Raw genomic sequence first — 17,375 nt, 5'->3', positions numbered from 1 at the left:
TCCTCCATGTCACCGTCACACTGAGGTCAGTGCTGTAATCCTCTGTGCTGCTGAGGAGCCGATCCTCCTCCATGTCACCGTCACACTGAGGTCAGTGCTGTAATCCTCTGTGCTGCTGAGGAGCCGCTCCTCCCCCATGTCACCGTCACACTGAGGTCAGTGCTGTAATCCTCTGTGCTGCTGAGGAGCCGCTCCTCCTCCATGTCACCGTCACACTGAGGTCAGTGCTGTAATCCTCTGTGCTGCTGAGGAGCCGCTCCCCCCCATGTCACCGTCACACTGAGGTCAGTGCTGTAATCCTCTGTGCTGCTGAGGGGCCGCTCCTCCCCCATGTCACCGTCACACTGAGGTCAGTGCTGTAATCCTCTGTGCTGCTGAGGGGCCGCTCCTCCTCCATGTCACCGTCACACTGAGGTCAGTGCTGTAATCCTCTGTGCTGCTGAGGGGCCGCTCCTCCTCCATGTCACCGTCACACTGAGGTCGGTGCTGTAATCCTCTGTGCTGCTGAGGGGCCGCTCCTCCCCCATGTCACCGTCACACTGAGGTCTGTGCTGTAATCCTCTGTGCTGCTGAGGGGCCGCTCCTCCCCCATGTCACCGTCACACTGAGGTCAGTGCTGTAATCCTCTGTGCTGCTGAGGGGCCGCTCCTCCTCCATGTCACCGTCACACTGAGGTCAGTGCTGTAATCCTCTGTGCTGCTGAGGGGCCGCTCCTCCTCCATGTCACCGTCACACTGAGGTCAGTGCTGTAATCCTCTGTGCTGCTGAGGGGCCGCTCCTCCTCCATGTCACCGTCACACTGAGGTCGGTGCTGTAATCCTCTGTGCTGCTGAGGGGCCGCTCCTCCCCCATGTCACCGTCACACTGAGGTCTGTGCTGTAATCCTCTGTGCTGCTGAGGGGCCGCTCCTCCCCCATGTCACCGTCACACTGAGGTCAGTGCTGTAATCCTCTGTGCTGCTGAGGGGCCGCTCCTCCCCCATGTCACCGTCACACTGAGGTCTGTGCTGTAATCCTCTGTGCTGCTGAGGGGCCGCTCCTCCCCCATGTCACCGTCACACTGAGGTCAGTGCTGTAATCCTCTGTGCTGCTGAGGGGCCGCTCCTCCCCCATGTCACCGTCACACTGAGGTCTGTGCTGTAATCCTCTGTGCTGCTGAGGAGCCGCTCCTCCCCCATGTCACCGTCACACTGAGGTCAGTGCTGTAATCCTCTGTGCTGCTGAGGGGCCGCTCCTCCTCCATGTCACCGTCACACTGAGGTCGGTGCTGTAATCCTCTGTGCTGCTGGGGGGCCGCTCCTCCCCCATGTCACCGTCACACTGAGGTCAGTGCTGTAATCCTCTGTGCTGCTGAGGGGCCGCTCCTCCTCCATGTCACCGTCACACTGAGGTCAGTGCTGTAATCCTCTGTGCTGCTGAGGAGCCGCTCCTCCTCCATGTCACCGTCACACTAAGGTCGGTGCTGTAATCCTCTGTGCTGCTGAGGGGCCGCTCCTCCCCCATGTCACCGTCACACTGAGGTCAGTGCTGTAATCCTCTGTGCTGCTGAGGGGCCGCTCCTCCCCCATGTCACCGTCACACTGAGGTCTGTGCTGTAATCCTCTGTGCTGCTGAGGAGCCGCTCCTCCCCCATGTCACCGTCACACTGAGGTCAGTGCTGTAATCCTCTGTGCTGCTGAGGGGCCGCTCCTCCTCCATGTCACCGTCACACTGAGGTCAGTGCTGTAATCCTCTGTGCTGCTGAGGGGCCGCTCCTCCCCCATGTCACCGTCACACTGAGGTCAGTGCTGTAATCCTCTGTGCTGCTGAGGAGCCGCTCCTCCCCCATGTCACCGTCACACTGAGGTCAGTGCTGTAATCCTCTGTGCTGCTGAGGGGCCGCTCCTCCTCCATGTCACCGTCACACTGAGGTCAGTGCTGTAATCCTCTGTGCTGCTGGGGGGCCGCTCCTCCCCCATGTCACCGTCACACTGAGGTCAGTGCTGTAATCCTCTGTGCTGCTGAGGGGCCGCTCCTCCTCCATGTCACCGTCACACTGAGGTCAGTGCTGTAATCCTCTGTGCTGCTGAGGAGCCGCTCCTCCCCCATGTCACCGTCACACTGAGGTCAGTGCTGTAATCCTCTGTGCTGCTGAGGGGCCGCTCCTCCCCCATGTCACCGTCACACTGAGGTCAGTGCTGTAATCCTCTGCTGCTGAGGGGCCGCTCCTCCTCCATGTCACCGTCACACTGAGGTCAATGCTGTAATCCTCTGTGCTGCTGAGGGGCCGCTCCTCCTCCATGTCACCGTCACACTGAGGTCAGTGCTGTAATCCTCTGTGCTGCTGAGGGGCCGCTCCTCCTCCATGTCACCGTCACACTGAGGTCAGTGCTGTAATCCTCTGTGCTGCTGAGGAGCCGCTCCTCCTCCATGTCACCGTCACACTGAGGTCGGTGCTGTAATCCTCTGTGCTGCTGAGGAGCCGCTCCTCCTCCATGTCACCGTCACACTGAGGTCAGTGCTGTAATCCTCTGTGCTGCTGAGGGGCCGCTCCACCCCATGTCACCGTCACACTGAGGTCGGTGCTGTAATCCTCTGTGCTGCTGAGGAGCCGCTCCTCCCCCATGTCACCGTCACACTGAGGTCAGTGCTGTAATCCTCTGTGCTGCTGAGGAGCCGCTCCTCCCCCATGTCACCGTCACACTGAGGTCAGTGCTGTAATCCTCTGTGCTGCTGAGGGGCCGCTCCTCCTCCATGTCACCGTCACACTGAGGTCTGTGCTGTAATCCTCTGTGCTGCTGAGGGGCCGCTCCTCCCCCATGTCACCGTCACACTGAGGTCGGTGCTGTAATCCTCTGTGCTGCTGAGGAGCCGCTCCTCCCCCATGTCACCGTCACACTGAGGTCTGTGCTGTAATCCTCTGTGCTGCTGAGGAGCCGCTCCCCCCCATGTCACCGTCACACTGAGGTCAGTGCTGTAATCCTCTGTGCTGCTGAGGGGCCGCTCCTCCCCCATGTCACCGTCACACTGAGGTCTGTGCTGTAATCCTCTGTGCTGCTGAGGGGCCGCTCCTCCTCCATGTCACCGTCACACTGAGGTCAGTGCTGTAATCCTCTGTGCTGCTGAGGGGCCGCTCCTCCCCCATGTCACCGTCACACTGAGGTCAGTGCTGTAATCCTCTGTGCTGCTGAGGAGCCGCTCCTCCCCCATGTCACCGTCACACTGAGGTCAGTGCTGTAATCCTCTGTGCTGCTGAGGGGCCGCTCCTCCCCCATGTCACCGTCACACTGAGGTCAGTGCTGTAATCCTCTGTGCTGCTGAGGGGCCGCTCCTCCCCCATGTCACCGTCACACTGAGGTCAGTGCTGTAATCCTCTGTGCTGCTGAGGGGCCGCTCCTCCCCCATGTCACCGTCACACTGAGGTCAGTGCTGTAATCCTCTGTGCTGCTGAGGGGCCGCTCCTCCTCCATGTCACACTGAGGTCAGTGCTGTAATCCTCTGTGCTGCTGAGGGGCCGCTCCTCCTCCATGTCACCGTCACACTGAGGTCAGTGCTGTAATCCTCTGTGCTGCTGAGGGGCCGCTCCTCCCCCATGTCACCGTCACACTGAGGTCTGTGCTGTAATCCTCTGTGCTGCTGAGGAGCCGCTCCTCCCCCATGTCACCGTCACACTGAGGTCAGTGCTGTAATCCTCTGTGCTGCTGAGGAGCCGCTCCTCCTCCATGTCACCGTCACACTGAGGTCAGTGCTGTAATCCTCTGTGCTGCTGAGGGGCCGCTCCTCCCCCATGTCACCGTCACACTGAGGTCTGTGCTGTAATCCTCTGTGCTGCTGAGGGGCCGCTCCTCCCCCATGTCACCGTCACACTGAGGTCTGTGCTGTAATCCTCTGTGCTGCTGAGGGGCCGCTCCTCCCCCATGTCACCGTCACACTGAGGTCAGTGCTGTAATCCTCTGTGCTGCTGAGGGGCCGCTCCTCCATGTCACCGTCACACTGAGGTCAGTGCTGTAATCCTCTGTGCTGCTGAGGGGCCGCTCCTCCTCCATGTCACCGTCACACTGAGGTCAGTGCTGTAATCCTCTGTGCTGCTGAGGAGCCGCTCCTCCTCCATGTCACCGTCACACTGAGGTCAGTGCTGTAATCCTCTGTGCTGCTGAGGAGCCGCTCCTCCTCCATGTCACCGTCACACTGAGGTCGGTGCTGTAATCCTCTGTGCTGCTGAGGGGCCGCTCCTCCTCCATGTCACCGTCACACTGAGGTCAGTGCTGTAATCCTCTGTGCTGCTGAGGAGCCGCTCCTCCTCCATGTCACCGTCACACTGAGGTCAGTGCTGTAATCCTCTGTGCTGCTGAGGAGCCGCTCCTCCTCCATGTCACCGTCACACTGAGGTCGGTGCTGTAATCCTCTGTGCTGCTGAGGGGCCGCTCCTCCCCCATGTCACCGTCACACTGAGGTCGGTGCTGTAATCCTCTGTGCTGCTGAGGGGCCGCTCCTCCTCCATGTCACCGCCACACTGAGGTCAGTGCTGTAATCCTCTGTGCTGCTGAGGAGCCGCTCCTCCTCCATGTCACCGTCACACTGAGGTCAGTGCTGTAATCCTCTGTGCTGCTGAGGGGCCGCTCCTCCCCCATGTCACCGTCACACTGAGGTCAGTGCTGTAATCCTCTGTGCTGCTGAGGGGCCGCTCCTCCTCCATGTCACCGTCACACTGAGGTCAGTGCTGTAATCCTCTGTGCTGCTGAGGAGCCGCTCCTCCTCCATGTCACCGTCACACTGAGGTCAGTGCTGTAATCCTCTGTGCTGCTGAGGAGCCGCTCCTCCTCCATGTCACCGTCACACTGAGGTCAGTGCTGTAATCCTCTGTGCTGCTGAGGAGCCGCTCCTCCTCCATGTCACCGTCACACTGAGGTCAGTGCTGTAATCCTCTGTGCTGCTGAGGGGCCGCTCCTCCTCCATGTCACCGTCACACTGAGGTCAGTGCTGTAATCCTCTGTGCTGCTGAGGGGCCGCTCCTCCCCCATGTCACCGTCACACTGAGGTCTGTGCTGTAATCCTCTGTGCTGCTGAGGAGCCGCTCCTCCTCCATGTCACCGTCACACTGAGGTCAGTGCTGTAATCCTCTGTGCTGCTGAGGGGCCGCTCCTCCTCCATGTCACCGTCACACTGAGGTCAGTGCTGTAATCCTCTGTGCTGCTGAGGGGCCGCTCCTCCCCCATGTCACCGTCACACTGAGGTCAGTGCTGTAATCCTCTGTGCTGCTGAGGGGCCGCTCCTCCTCCATGTCACCGTCACACTGAGGTCAGTGCTGTAATCCTCTGTGCTGCTGCTGAGGAGCCGCTCCTCCTCCATGTCACAGTCACACTGAGGTCAGTGCTGTAATCCTCTGTGCTGCTGAGGGGCCGCTCCTCCCCCATGTCACCGTCACACTGAGGTCAGTGCTGTAATCCTCTGTGCTGCTGAGGGGCCGCTCCTCCCCCATGTCACCGTCACACTGAGGTCAGTGCTGTAATCCTCTGTGCTGCTGAGGAGCCGCTCCTCCTCCATGTCACCGTCACACTGAGGTCAGTGCTGTAATCCTCTGTGCTGCTGAGGAGCCGCTCCTCCTCCATGTCACCGTCACACTGAGGTCAGTGCTGTAATCCTCTGTGCTGCTGAGGAGCCGCTCCTCCTCCATGTCACCGTCACACTGAGGTCAGTGCTGTAATCCTCTGTGCTGCTGAGGGGCCGCTCCTCCCCCATGTCACCGTCACACTGAGGTCAGTGCTGTAATCCTCTGTGCTGCTGAGGGGCCGCTCCTCCTCCATGTCACCGTCACACTGAGGTCAGTGCTGTAATCCTCTGTGCTGCTGAGGAGCCGCTCCTCCCCCATGTCACCGTCACACTGAGGTCAGTGCTGTAATCCTCTGTGCTGCTGAGGGGCCGCTCCTCCCCCATGTCACCGTCACACTGAGGTCTGTGCTGTAATCCTCTGTGCTGCTGAGGGGCCGCTCCTCCTCCATGTCACCGTCACACTGAGGTCAGTGCTGTAATCCTCTGTGCTGCTGAGGGGCCGCTCCTCCCCCATGTCACCGTCACACTGAGGTCAGTGCTGTAATCCTCTGTGCTGCTGAGGAGCCGCTCCTCCCCCATGTCACCGTCACACTGAGGTCAGTGCTGTAATCCTCTGTGCTGCTGAGGAGCCGCTCCTCCCCCATGTCACCGTCACACTGAGGTCTGTGCTGTAATCCTCTGTGCTGCTGAGGAGCCGCTCCTCCTCCATGTCACCGTCACACTGAGGTCAGTGCTGTAATCCTCTGTGCTGCTGAGGGGCCGCTCCTCCTCCATGTCACCGTCACACTGAGGTCAGTGCTGTAATCCTCTGTGCTGCTGAGGAGCCGCTCCTCCTCCATGTCACCGTCACACTGAGGTCAGTGCTGTAATCCTCTGTGCTGCTGAGGGGCCGCTCCTCCCCCATGTCACCGTCACACTGAGGTCAGTGCTGTAATCCTCTGTGCTGCTGAGGAGCCGCTCCTCCCCCATGTCACCGTCACACTGAGGTCAGTGCTGTAATCCTCTGTGCTGCTGAGGAGCCGCTCCTCCCCCATGTCACCGTCACACTGAGGTCAGTGCTGTAATCCTCTGTGCTGCTGAGGGGCCGCTCCTCCCCCATGTCACCGTCACACTGAGGTCTGTGCTGTAATCCTCTGTGCTGCTGAGGGGCCGCTCCTCCCCCATGTCACAGTCACACTGAGGTCAGTGCTGTAATCCTCTGTGCTGCTGAGGAGCCGCTCCTCCCCCATGTCACCGTCACACTGAGGTCAGTGCTGTAATCCTCTGTGCTGCTGAGGGGCCGCTCCTCCCCCATGTCACCGTCACACTGAGGTCTGTGCTGTAATCCTCTGTGCTGCTGAGGGGCCGCTCCTCCCCCATGTCACCGTCACACTGAGGTCAGTGCTGTAATCCTCTGTGCTGCTGAGGGGCCGCTCCTCCCCCATGTCACCGTCACACTGAGGTCAGTGCTGTAATCCTCTGTGCTGCTGAGGGGCCGCTCCTCCCCCATGTCACCGTCACACTGAGGTCAGTGCTGTAATCCTCTGTGCTGCTGAGGAGCCGCTCCTCCTCCATGTCACCGTCACACTGAGGTCAGTGCTGTAATCCTCTGTGCTGCTGAGGGGCCGCTCCTCCCCCATGTCACCGTCACACTGAGGTCTGTGCTGTAATCCTCTGTGCTGCTGAGGGGCCGCTCCTCCCCCATGTCACCGTCACACTGAGGTCAGTGCTGTAATCCTCTGTGCTGCTGCTGAGGAGCCGCTCCTCCTCCATGTCACAGTCACACTGAGGTCAGTGCTGTAATCCTCTGTGCTGCTGCTGAGGAGCCGCTCCTCCTCCATGTCACCGTCACACTGAGGTCAGTGCTGTAATCCTCTGTGCTGCTGAGGGGCCGCTCCTCCCCCATGTCACCGTCACACTGAGGTCAGTGCTGTAATCCTCTGTGCTGCTGAGGAGCCGCTCCTCCCCCATGTCACCGTCACACTGAGGTCTGTGCTGTAATCCTCTGTGCTGCTGAGGAGCCGCTCCTCCTCCATGTCACCGTCACACTGAGGTCTGTGCTGTAATCCTCTGTGCTGCTGAGGGGCCGCTCCTCCTCCATGTCACCGTCACACTGAGGTCAGTGCTGTAATCCTCTGTGCTGCTGAGGAGCCGCTCCTCCTCCATGTCACCGTCACACTGAGGTCAGTGCTGTAATCCTCTGTGCTGCTGAGGAGCCGCTCCTCCTCCATGTCACCGTCACACTGAGGTCTGTGCTGTAATCCTCTGTGCTGCTGAGGAGCCGCTCCTCCTCCATGTCACCGTCACACTGAGGTCAGTGCTGTAATCCTCTGTGCTGCTGAGGAGCCGCTCCTCCTCCATGTCACCGTCACACTGAGGTCAGTGCTGTAATCCTCTGTGCTGCTGAGGAGCCGCTCCTCCTCCATGTCACCGTCACACTGAGGTCAGTGCTGTAATCCTCTGTGCTGCTGAGGGGCCGCTCCTCCCCCATGTCACCGTCACACTGAGGTCAGTGCTGTAATCCTCTGTGCTGCTGAGGGGCCGCTCCTCCTCCATGTCACCGTCACACTGAGGTCTGTGCTGTAATCCTCTGTGCTGCTGAGGGGCCGATCCTCCTCCATGTCACCGTCACACTGAGGTCAGTGCTGTAATCCTCTGTGCTGCTGAGGGGCCGCTCCTCCCCCATGTCACCGTCACACTGAGGTCAGTGCTGTAATCCTCTGTGCTGCTGAGGGGCCGCTCCTCCTCCATGTCACCGTCACACTGAGGTCAGTGCTGTAATCCTCTGTGCTGCTGAGGAGCCGCTCCTCCCCCATGTCACCGTCACACTGAGGTCAGTGCTGTAATCCTCTGTGCTGCTGAGGGGCCGCTCCTCCTCCATGTCACCGTCACACTGAGGTCTGTGCTGTAATCCTCTGTGCTGCTGAGGGGCCGCTCCTCCTCCATGTCACCGTCACACTGAGGTCAGTGCTGTAATCCTCTGTGCTGCTGAGGAGCCGCTCCTCCTCCATGTCACCGTCACACTGAGGTCAGTGCTGTAATCCTCTGTGCTGCTGAGGAGCCGCTCCTCCCCCATGTCACCGTCACACTGAGGTCAGTGCTGTAATCCTCTGTGCTGCTGAGGGGCCGCTCCTCCCCCATGTCACCGTCACACTGAGGTCTGTGCTGTAATCCTCTGTGCTGCTGCTGAGGAGCCGCTCCTCCCCCATGTCACCGTCACACTGAGGTCAGTGCTGTAATCCTCTGTGCTGCTGAGGGGCCGCTCCTCCTCCATGTCACCGTCACACTGAGGTCTGTGCTGTAATCCTCTGTGCTGCTGAGGGGCCGCTCCTCCCCCATGTCACCGTCACACTGAGGTCTGTGCTGTAATCCTCTGTGCTGCTGCTGAGGAGCCGCTCCTCCCCCATGTCACCGTCACACTGAGGTCAGTGCTGTAATCCTCTGTGCTGCTGAGGGGCCGCTCCTCCTCCATGTCACCGTCACACTGAGGTCTGTGCTGTAATCCTCTGTGCTGCTGAGGGGCCGCTCCTCCCCCATGTCACCGTCACACTGAGGTCAGTGCTGTAATCCTCTGTGCTGCTGAGGAGCCGCTCCTCCCCCATGTCACCGTCACACTGAGGTCTGTGCTGTAATCCTCTGTGCTGCTGAGGGGCCGCTCCTCCCCCATGTCACCGTCACACTGAGGTCTGTGCTGTAATCCTCTGTGCTGCTGAGGGGCCGCTCCTCCTCCATGTCACCGTCACACTGAGGTCAGTGCTGTAATCCTCTGTGCTGCTGAGGAGCCGCTCCTCCTCCATGTCACCGTCACACTGAGGTCAGTGCTGTAATCCTCTGTGCTGCTGAGGAGCCGCTCCCCCCCATGTCACCGTCACACTGAGGTCTGTGCTGTAATCCTCTGTGCTGCTGAGGAGCCGCTCCTCCTCCATGTCACCGTCACACTGAGGTCAGTGCTGTAATCCTCTGTGCTGCTGAGGGGCCGCTCCTCCCCCATGTCACCGTCACACTGAGGTCAGTGCTGTAATCCTCTGTGCTGCTGAGGAGCCGCTCCTCCTCCATGTCACCGTCACACTGAGGTCTGTGCTGTAATCCTCTGTGCTGCTGAGGAGCCGCTCCTCCCCCATGTCACCGTCACACTGAGGTCAGTGCTGTAATCCTCTGTGCTGCTGAGGAGCCGCTCCTCCCCCATGTCACCGTCACACTGAGGTCAGTGCTGTAATCCTCTGTGCTGCTGAGGGGCCGCTCCTCCTCCATGTCACCGTCACACTGAGGTCAGTGCTGTAATCCTCTGTGCTGCTGAGGGGCCGCTCCCCCCCATGTCACCGTCACACTGAGGTCTGTGCTGTAATCCTCTGTGCTGCTGAGGAGCCGCTCCTCCTCCATGTCACCGTCACACTGAGGTCTGTGCTGTAATCCTCTGTGCTGCTGAGGGGCCGCTCCTCCCCCATGTCACCGTCACACTGAGGTCTGTGCTGTAATCCTCTGTGCTGCTGAGGGGCCGCTCCTCCTCCATGTCACCGTCACACTGAGGTCAGTGCTGTAATCCTCTGTGCTGCTGAGGAGCCGCTCCTCCTCCATGTCACCGTCACACTGAGGTCAGTGCTGTAATCCTCTGTGCTGCTGAGGAGCCGCTCCTCCTCCATGTCACCGTCACACTGAGGTCGGTGCTGTAATCCTCTGTGCTGCTGAGGAGCCGCTCCTCCTCCATGTCACCGTCACACTGAGGTCAGTGCTGTAATCCTCTGTGCTGCTGAGGGGCCGCTCCTCCCCCATGTCACCGTCACACTGAGGTCAGTGCTGTAATCCTCTGTGCTGCTGAGGGGCCGCTCCTCCTCCATGTCACCGTCACACTGAGGTCAGTGCTGTAATCCTCTGTGCTGCTGAGGGGCCGCTCCTCCTCCATGTCACCGTCACACTGAGGTCAGTGCTGTAATCCTCTGTGCTGCTGAGGAGCCGCTCCTCCTCCATGTCACCGTCACACTGAGGTCAGTGCTATAATCCTCTGTGCTGCTGAGGGGCCGCTCCTCCTCCATGTCACCGTCACACTGAGGTCTGTGCTGTAATCCTCTGTGCTGCTGAGGGGCCGCTCCTCCTCCATGTCACCGTCACACTGAGGTCAGTGCTGTAATCCTCTGTGCTGCTGAGGAGCCGCTCCTCCCCCATGTCACCGTCACACTGAGGTCAGTGCTGTAATCCTCTGTGCTGCTGAGGAGCCGCTCCTCCCCCATGTCACCGTCACACTGAGGTCAGTGCTGTAATCCTCTGTGCTGCTGAGGGGCCGCTCCTCCCCCATGTCACCGTCACACTGAGGTCAGTGCTGTAATCCTCTGTGCTGCTGAGGGGCCGCTCCTCCTCCATGTCACCGTCACACTGAGGTCAGTGCTGTAATCCTCTGTGCTGCTGAGGGGCCGCTCCTCCTCCATGTCACCGTCACACTGAGGTCAGTGCTGTAATCCTCTGTGCTGCTGAGGGGCCGCTCCTCCCCCATGTCACCGTCACACTGAGGTCAGTGCTGTAATCCTCTGTGCTGCTGAGGGGCCGCTCCTCCCCCATGTCACCGTCACACTGAGGTCAGTGCTGTAATCCTCTGTGCTGCTGAGGGGCCGCTCCTCCTCCATGTCACCGTCACACTGAGGTCAGTGCTGTAATCCTCTGTGCTGCTGAGGAGCCGCTCCTCCTCCATGTCACCGTCACACTGAGGTCTGTGCTGTAATCCTCTGTGCTGCTGAGGAGCCGCTCCTCCTCCATGTCACCGTCACACTGAGGTCAGTGCTGTAATCCTCTGTGCTGCTGAGGAGCCGCTCCTCCTCCATGTCACCGTCACACTGAGGTCTGTGCTGTAATCCTCTGTGCTGCTGAGGGGCCGCTCCTCCCCCATGTCACCGTCACACTGAGGTCAGTGCTGTAATCCTCTGTGCTGCTGAGGAGCCGCTCCTCCCCCATGTCACCGTCACACTGAGGTCTGTGCTGTAATCCTCTGTGCTGCTGAGGAGCCGCTCCTCCCCCATGTCACCGTCACACTGAGGTCTGTGCTGTAATCCTCTGTGCTGCTGAGGGGCCGCTCCTCCCCCATGTCACCGTCACACTGAGGTCAGTGCTGTAATCCTCTGTGCTGCTGAGGAGCCGCTCCTCCCCCATGTCACCGTCACACTGAGGTCTGTGCTGTAATCCTCTGTGCTGCTGAGGAGCCGCTCCTCCCCCATGTCACCGTCACACTGAGGTCAGTGCTGTAATCCTCTGTGCTGCTGAGGAGCCGCTCCTCCCCCATGTCACCGTCACACTGAGGTCAGTGCTGTAATCCTCTGTGCTGCTGAGGGGCCGCTCCTCCCCCATGTCACCGTCACACTGAGGTCAGTGCTGTAATCCTCTGTGCTGCTGAGGGGCCGCTCCTCCCCCATGTCACCGTCACACTGAGGTCAGTGCTGTAATCCTCTGTGCTGCTGAGGGGCCGCTCCTCCTCCATGTCACCGTCACACTGAGGTCTGTGCTGTAATCCTCTGTGCTGCTGAGGAGCCGCTCCTCCTCCATGTCACCGTCACACTGAGGTCAGTGCTGTAATCCTCTGTGCTGCTGAGGAGCCGCTCCTCCCCCATGTCACCGTCACACTGAGGTCAGTGCTGTAATCCTCTGTGCTGCTGAGGGGCCGCTCCTCCCCCATGTCACCGTCACACTGAGGTCAGTGCTGTAATCCTCTGTGCTGCTGAGGGGCCGCTCCTCCTCCATGTCACCGTCACACTGAGGTCTGTGCTGTAATCCTCTGTGCTGCTGAGGAGCCGCTCCTCCTCCATGTCACCGTCACACTGAGGTCAGTGCTGTAATCCTCTGTGCTGCTGAGGGGCCGCTCCTCCTCCATGTCACCGTCACACTGAGGTCAGTGCTGTAATCCTCTGTGCTGCTGAGGAGCCGCTCCTCCCCCATGTCACCGTCACACTGAGGTCAGTGCTGTAATCCTCTGTGCTGCTGAGGAGCCGCTCCTCCTCCATGTCACCGTCACACTGAGGTCTGTGCTGTAATCCTCTGTGCTGCTGAGGAGCCGCTCCTCCCCCATGTCACCGTCACACTGAGGTCAGTGCTGTAATCCTCTGTGCTGCTGAGGAGCCGCTCCTCCTCCATGTCACCGTCACACTGAGGTCAGTGCTGTAATCCTCTGTGCTGCTGAGGAGCCGCTCCTCCCCCATGTCACCGTCACACTGAGGTCAGTGCTGTAATCCTCTGTGCTGCTGAGGAGCCGCTCCTCCCCCATGTCACCGTCACACTGAGGTCAGTGCTGTAATCCTCTGTGCTGCTGAGGAGCCGCTCCTCCTCCATGTCACCGTCACACTGAGGTCAGTGCTGTAATCCTCTGTGCTGCTGAGGAGCCGCTCCTCCTCCATGTCACCGTCACACTGAGGTCAGTGCTGTAATCCTCTGTGCTGCTGAGGAGCCGCTCCTCCTCCATGTCACCGTCACACTGAGGTCAGTGCTGTAATCCTCTGTGCTGCTGAGGAGCCGCTCCTCCTCCATGTCACCGTCACACTGAGGTCAGTGCTGTAATCCTCTGTGCTGCTGAGGGGCCGCTCCTCCCCCATGTCACCGTCACACTGAGGTCAGTGCTGTAATCCTCTGTGCTGCTGAGGGGCCGCTCCTCCTCCATGTCACCGTCACACTGAGGTCAGTGCTGTAATCCTCTGTGCTGCTGAGGGGCCGCTCCCCCCCATGTCACCGTCACACTGAGGTCGGTGCTGTAATCCTCTGTGCTGCTGAGGAGCCGCTTCTCCTCCATGTCACCGTCACACTGAGGTCAGTGCTGTAATCCTCTGTGCTGCTGAGGGGCCGCTCCTCCCCCATGTCACCGTCACACTGAGGTCTGTGCTGTAATCCTCTGTGCTGCTGAGGAGCCGCTCCTCCCCCATGTCACCGTCACACTGAGGTCAGTGCTGTAATCCTCTGTGCTGCTGAGGGGCCGCTCCTCCCCCATGTCACCGTCACACTGAGGTCAGTGCTGTAATCCTCTGTGCTGCTGAGGGGCCGCTCCTCCTCCATGTCACCGTCACACTGAGGTCTGTGCTGTAATCCTCTGTGCTGCTGAGGGGCCGCTCCTCCTCCATGTCACCGTCACACTGAGGTCAGTGCTGTAATCCTCTGTGCTGCTGAGGAGCCGCTCCTCCCCCATGTCACCGTCACACTGAGGTCAGTGCTGTAATCCTCTGTGCTGCTGAGGGGCCGCTCCTCCCCCATGTCACCGTCACACTGAGGTCAGTGCTGTAATCCTCTGTGCTGCTGAGGGGCCGCTCCTCCTCCATGTCACCGTCACACTGAGGTCTGTGCTGTAATCCTCTGTGCTGCTGAGGGGCCGCTCCTCCTCCATGTCACCGTCACACTGAGGTCTGTGCTGTAATCCTCTGTGCTGCTGAGGGGCCGCTCCTCCTCCATGTCACCGTCACACTGAGGTCAGTGCTGTAATCCTCTGTGCTGCTGAGGGGCCGCTCCTCCCCCATGTCACCGTCACACTGAGGTCAGTGCTGTAATCCTCTGTGCTGCTGAGGGGCCGCTCCTCCCCCATGTCACCGTCACACTGAGGTCAGTGCTGTAATCCTCTGTGCTGCTGAGGAGCCGCTCCTCCTCCATGTCACCGTCACACTGAGGTCAGTGCTGTAATCCTCTGTGCTGCTGAGGGGCCGCTCCTCCCCCATGTCACCGTCACACTGAGGTCAGTGCTGTAATCCTCTGTGCTGCTGAGGGGCCGCTCCTCCCCCATGTCACCGTCACACTGAGGTCAGTGCTGTAATCCTCTGTGCTGCTGAGGAGCCGCTCCTCCCCCATGTCACCGTCACACTGAGGTCAGTGCTGTAATCCTCTGTGCTGCTGAGGGGCCGCTCCTCCTCCATGTCACCGTCACACTGAGGTCAGTGCTGTAATCCTCTGTGCTGCTGAGGAGCCGCTCCTCCTCCATGTCACCGTCACACTGAGGTCAGTGCTGTAATCCTCTGTGCTGCTGAGGGGCCGCTCCTCCCCCATGTCACCGTCACACTGAGGTCAGTGCTGTAATCCTCTGTGCTGCTGAGGAGCCGCTCCTCCCCCATGTCACCGTCACACTGAGGTCAGTGCTGTAATCCTCTGTGCTGCTGAGGAGCCGCTCCTCCTCCATGTCACCGTCACGCTGAGGTCTGTGCTGTAATCCTCTGTGCTGCTGAGGGGCCGCTCCTCCCCCATGTCACCGTCACACTGAGGTCAGTGCTGTAATCCTCTGTGCTGCTGAGGGGCCGCTCCTCCTCCATGTCACCGTCACACTGAGGTCAGTGCTGTAATCCTCTGTGCTGCTGAGGGGCCGCTCCTCCCCCATGTCACCGTCACACTGAGGTCAGTGCTGTAATCCTCTGTGCTGCTGAGGGGCCGCTCCTCCTCCATGTCACCGTCACACTGAGGTCAGTGCTGTAATCCTCTGTGCTGCTGAGGGGCCGCTCCTCCTCCATGTCACCGTCACACTGAGGTCTGTGCTGTAATCCTCTGTGCTGCTGAGGGGCCGCTCCTCCTCCATGTCACCGTCACACTGAGGTCTGTGCTGTAATCCTCTGTGCTGCTGAGGGGCCGCTCCTCCCCCATGTCACCGTCACACTGAGGTCTGTGCTGTAATCCTCTGTGCTGCTGAGGGGCCGCTCCTCCTCCATGTCACCGTCACACTGAGGTCAGTGCTGTAATCCTCTGTGCTGCTGAGGGGCCGCTCCTCCTCCATGTCACCGTCACACTGAGGTCTGTGCTGTAATCCTCTGTGCTGCTGAGGGGCCGCTCCTCCTCCATGTCACCGTCACACTGAGGTCAGTGCTGTAATCCTCTGTGCTGCTGAGGGGCCGCTCCTCCTCCATGTCACCGTCACACTGAGGTCTGTGCTGTAATCCTCTGTGCTGCTGAGGAGCCGCTCCTCCTCCATGTCACCGTCACACTGAGGTCAGTGCTGTAATCCTCTGTGCTGCTGAGGGGCCGCTCCTCCCCCATGTCACCGTCACACTGAGGTCAGTGCTGTAATCCTCTGTGCTGCTGAGGAGCCGCTCCTCCCCCATGTCACCGTCACACTGAGGTCAGTGCTGTAATCCTCTGTGCTGCTGAGGGGCCGCTCCTCCCCCATGTCACCGTCACACTGAGGTCAGTGCTGTAATCCTCTGTGCTGCTGAGGGGCCGCTCCTCCCCCATGTCACCGTCACACTGAGGTCAGTGCTGTAATCCTCTGTGCTGCTGAGGGGCCGCTCCTCCTCCATGTCACCGTCACACTGAGGTCAGTGCTGTAATCCTCTGTGCTGCTGAGGAGCCGCTCCTCCCCCATGTCACCGTCACACTGAGGTCAGTGCTGTAATCCTCTGTGCTGCTGAGGGGCCGCTCCTCCTCCATGTCACCGTCACACTGAGGTCAGTGCTGTAATCCTCTGTGCTGCTGAGGAGCCTCTCCTCCCCCATGTCACCGTCACACTGAGGTCAGTGCTGTAATCCTCTGTGCTGCTGAGGAGCCGCTCCTCCCCCATGTCACCGTCACACTGAGGTCAGTGCTGTAATCCTCTGTGCTGCTGAGGGGCCGCTCCTCCTCCATGTCACCGTTACACTGAGGTCGGTGCTGTAATCCTCTGTGCTGCTGCTGAGGAGCCGCTCCTCCCCCATGTCACCGTCACACTGAGGTCAGTGCTGTAATCCTCTGTGCTGCTGAGGAGCCGCTCCTCCCCCATGTCACCGTCACACTGAGGTCAGTGCTGTAATCCTCTGTGCTGCTGAGGAGCCGCTCCTCCCCCATGTCACCGTCACACTGAGGTCAGTGCTGTAATCCTCTGTGCTGCTGAGGGGCCGCTCCTCCCCCATGTCACCGTCACACTGAGGTCAGTGCTGTAATCCTCTGTGCTGCTGAGGAGCCTCTCCTCCCCCATGTCACCGTCACACTGAGGTCAGTGCTGTAATCCTCTGTGCTGCTGAGGGGCCGCTCCTCCCCCATGTCACCGTCACACTGAGGTCAGTGCTGTAATCCTCTGTGCTGCTGAGGAGCCGCTCCTCCCCCATGTCACCGTCACACTGAGGTCAGTGCTGTAATCCTCTGTGCTGCTGAGGGGCCGCTCCTCCTCCATGTCACCGTTACACTGAGGTCGGTGCTGTAATCCTCTGTGCTGCTGCTGAGGAGCCGCTCCTCCCCCATGTCACCGTCACACTGAGGTCAGTGCTGTAATCCTCTGTGCTGCTGAGGAGCCGCTCCTCCCCCATGTCACCGTCACACTGAGGTCAGTGCTGTAATCCTCTGTGCTGCCGGTTCCCCCTCACACTCCCGCCGCCCCCCGGCCGCCCCCGGCTCCGTTATCTCCGCTCCGTACATTTCCTACCTCCGTCCTTCCTGGATTCCGGATAACAGCTCCCTGTGACGTCACTTCCGTCACTCCCGTTAGAAACAGAACAGGTCTGTCACAGCACGCACGGAGCGTCATGACGTCATCCCGCAGCGCTCACTGATTGGTTGCTGACAGTTCTGAACGCGGGAAATCCTGAAATTACCGAAAGAGAAAGGTAAGAAGAACGGTCACACCCGCTCCATCCGGTCCACACCTCCCCGATCGTGACACCGGCTCCATCTGGTCCACACCTCCCCGATCGTGACACCGGCTCCATCCGGTCCACACCTCCCCGATCATGTGACACCTCCTCCATCAGGTCCACACCTCCCCGATCATGTGACACCCGCTCCATCCGGTCCACACCTCCCCGATCATGTGACACCTCCTCCATCAGGTCCACACCTCCCCGATCATGTGACACCCGCTCCATCCGGTCCACACCTCCCCGATCGTGACACCGGCTCCATCTGGTCCACACCTCCCCGATCATGTGACACCTCCTCCATCAGGTCCACACCTCCCCGATCATGTGA

General features: G+C 60.2%; 1 protein-coding gene across 2 annotated transcripts in view; it reads right to left on the bottom strand.

Annotated features, from left to right (window-relative positions):
• MAF1 (MAF1 negative regulator of RNA polymerase III) overlaps positions 1–17,114 on the bottom strand; it is a 48,057-nt gene extending 30,943 nt beyond the window's left edge. The window contains exon 1 of one of the 2 annotated variants that reach the window (XM_077271606.1): positions 16,834–17,114. The gene's annotated coding sequence lies outside the window, so the exon portion shown is untranslated. The remainder of the gene's footprint in view (positions 1–16,833) is intronic. The other variant, XM_077271607.1, reaches the window with a different exon arrangement.
• Positions 17,115–17,375: the final 261 nt, after the last annotated feature.

Source organism: Ranitomeya variabilis, chromosome 6 (genome assembly GCF_051348905.1).
Source record: "Ranitomeya variabilis isolate aRanVar5 chromosome 6, aRanVar5.hap1, whole genome shotgun sequence".
Lineage (NCBI taxonomy): Eukaryota > Metazoa > Chordata > Amphibia > Anura > Dendrobatidae > Ranitomeya > Ranitomeya variabilis.
Note: the sequence above shows the minus strand (reverse complement) of the source record. Positions and strands in the feature narration are given on the sequence as shown.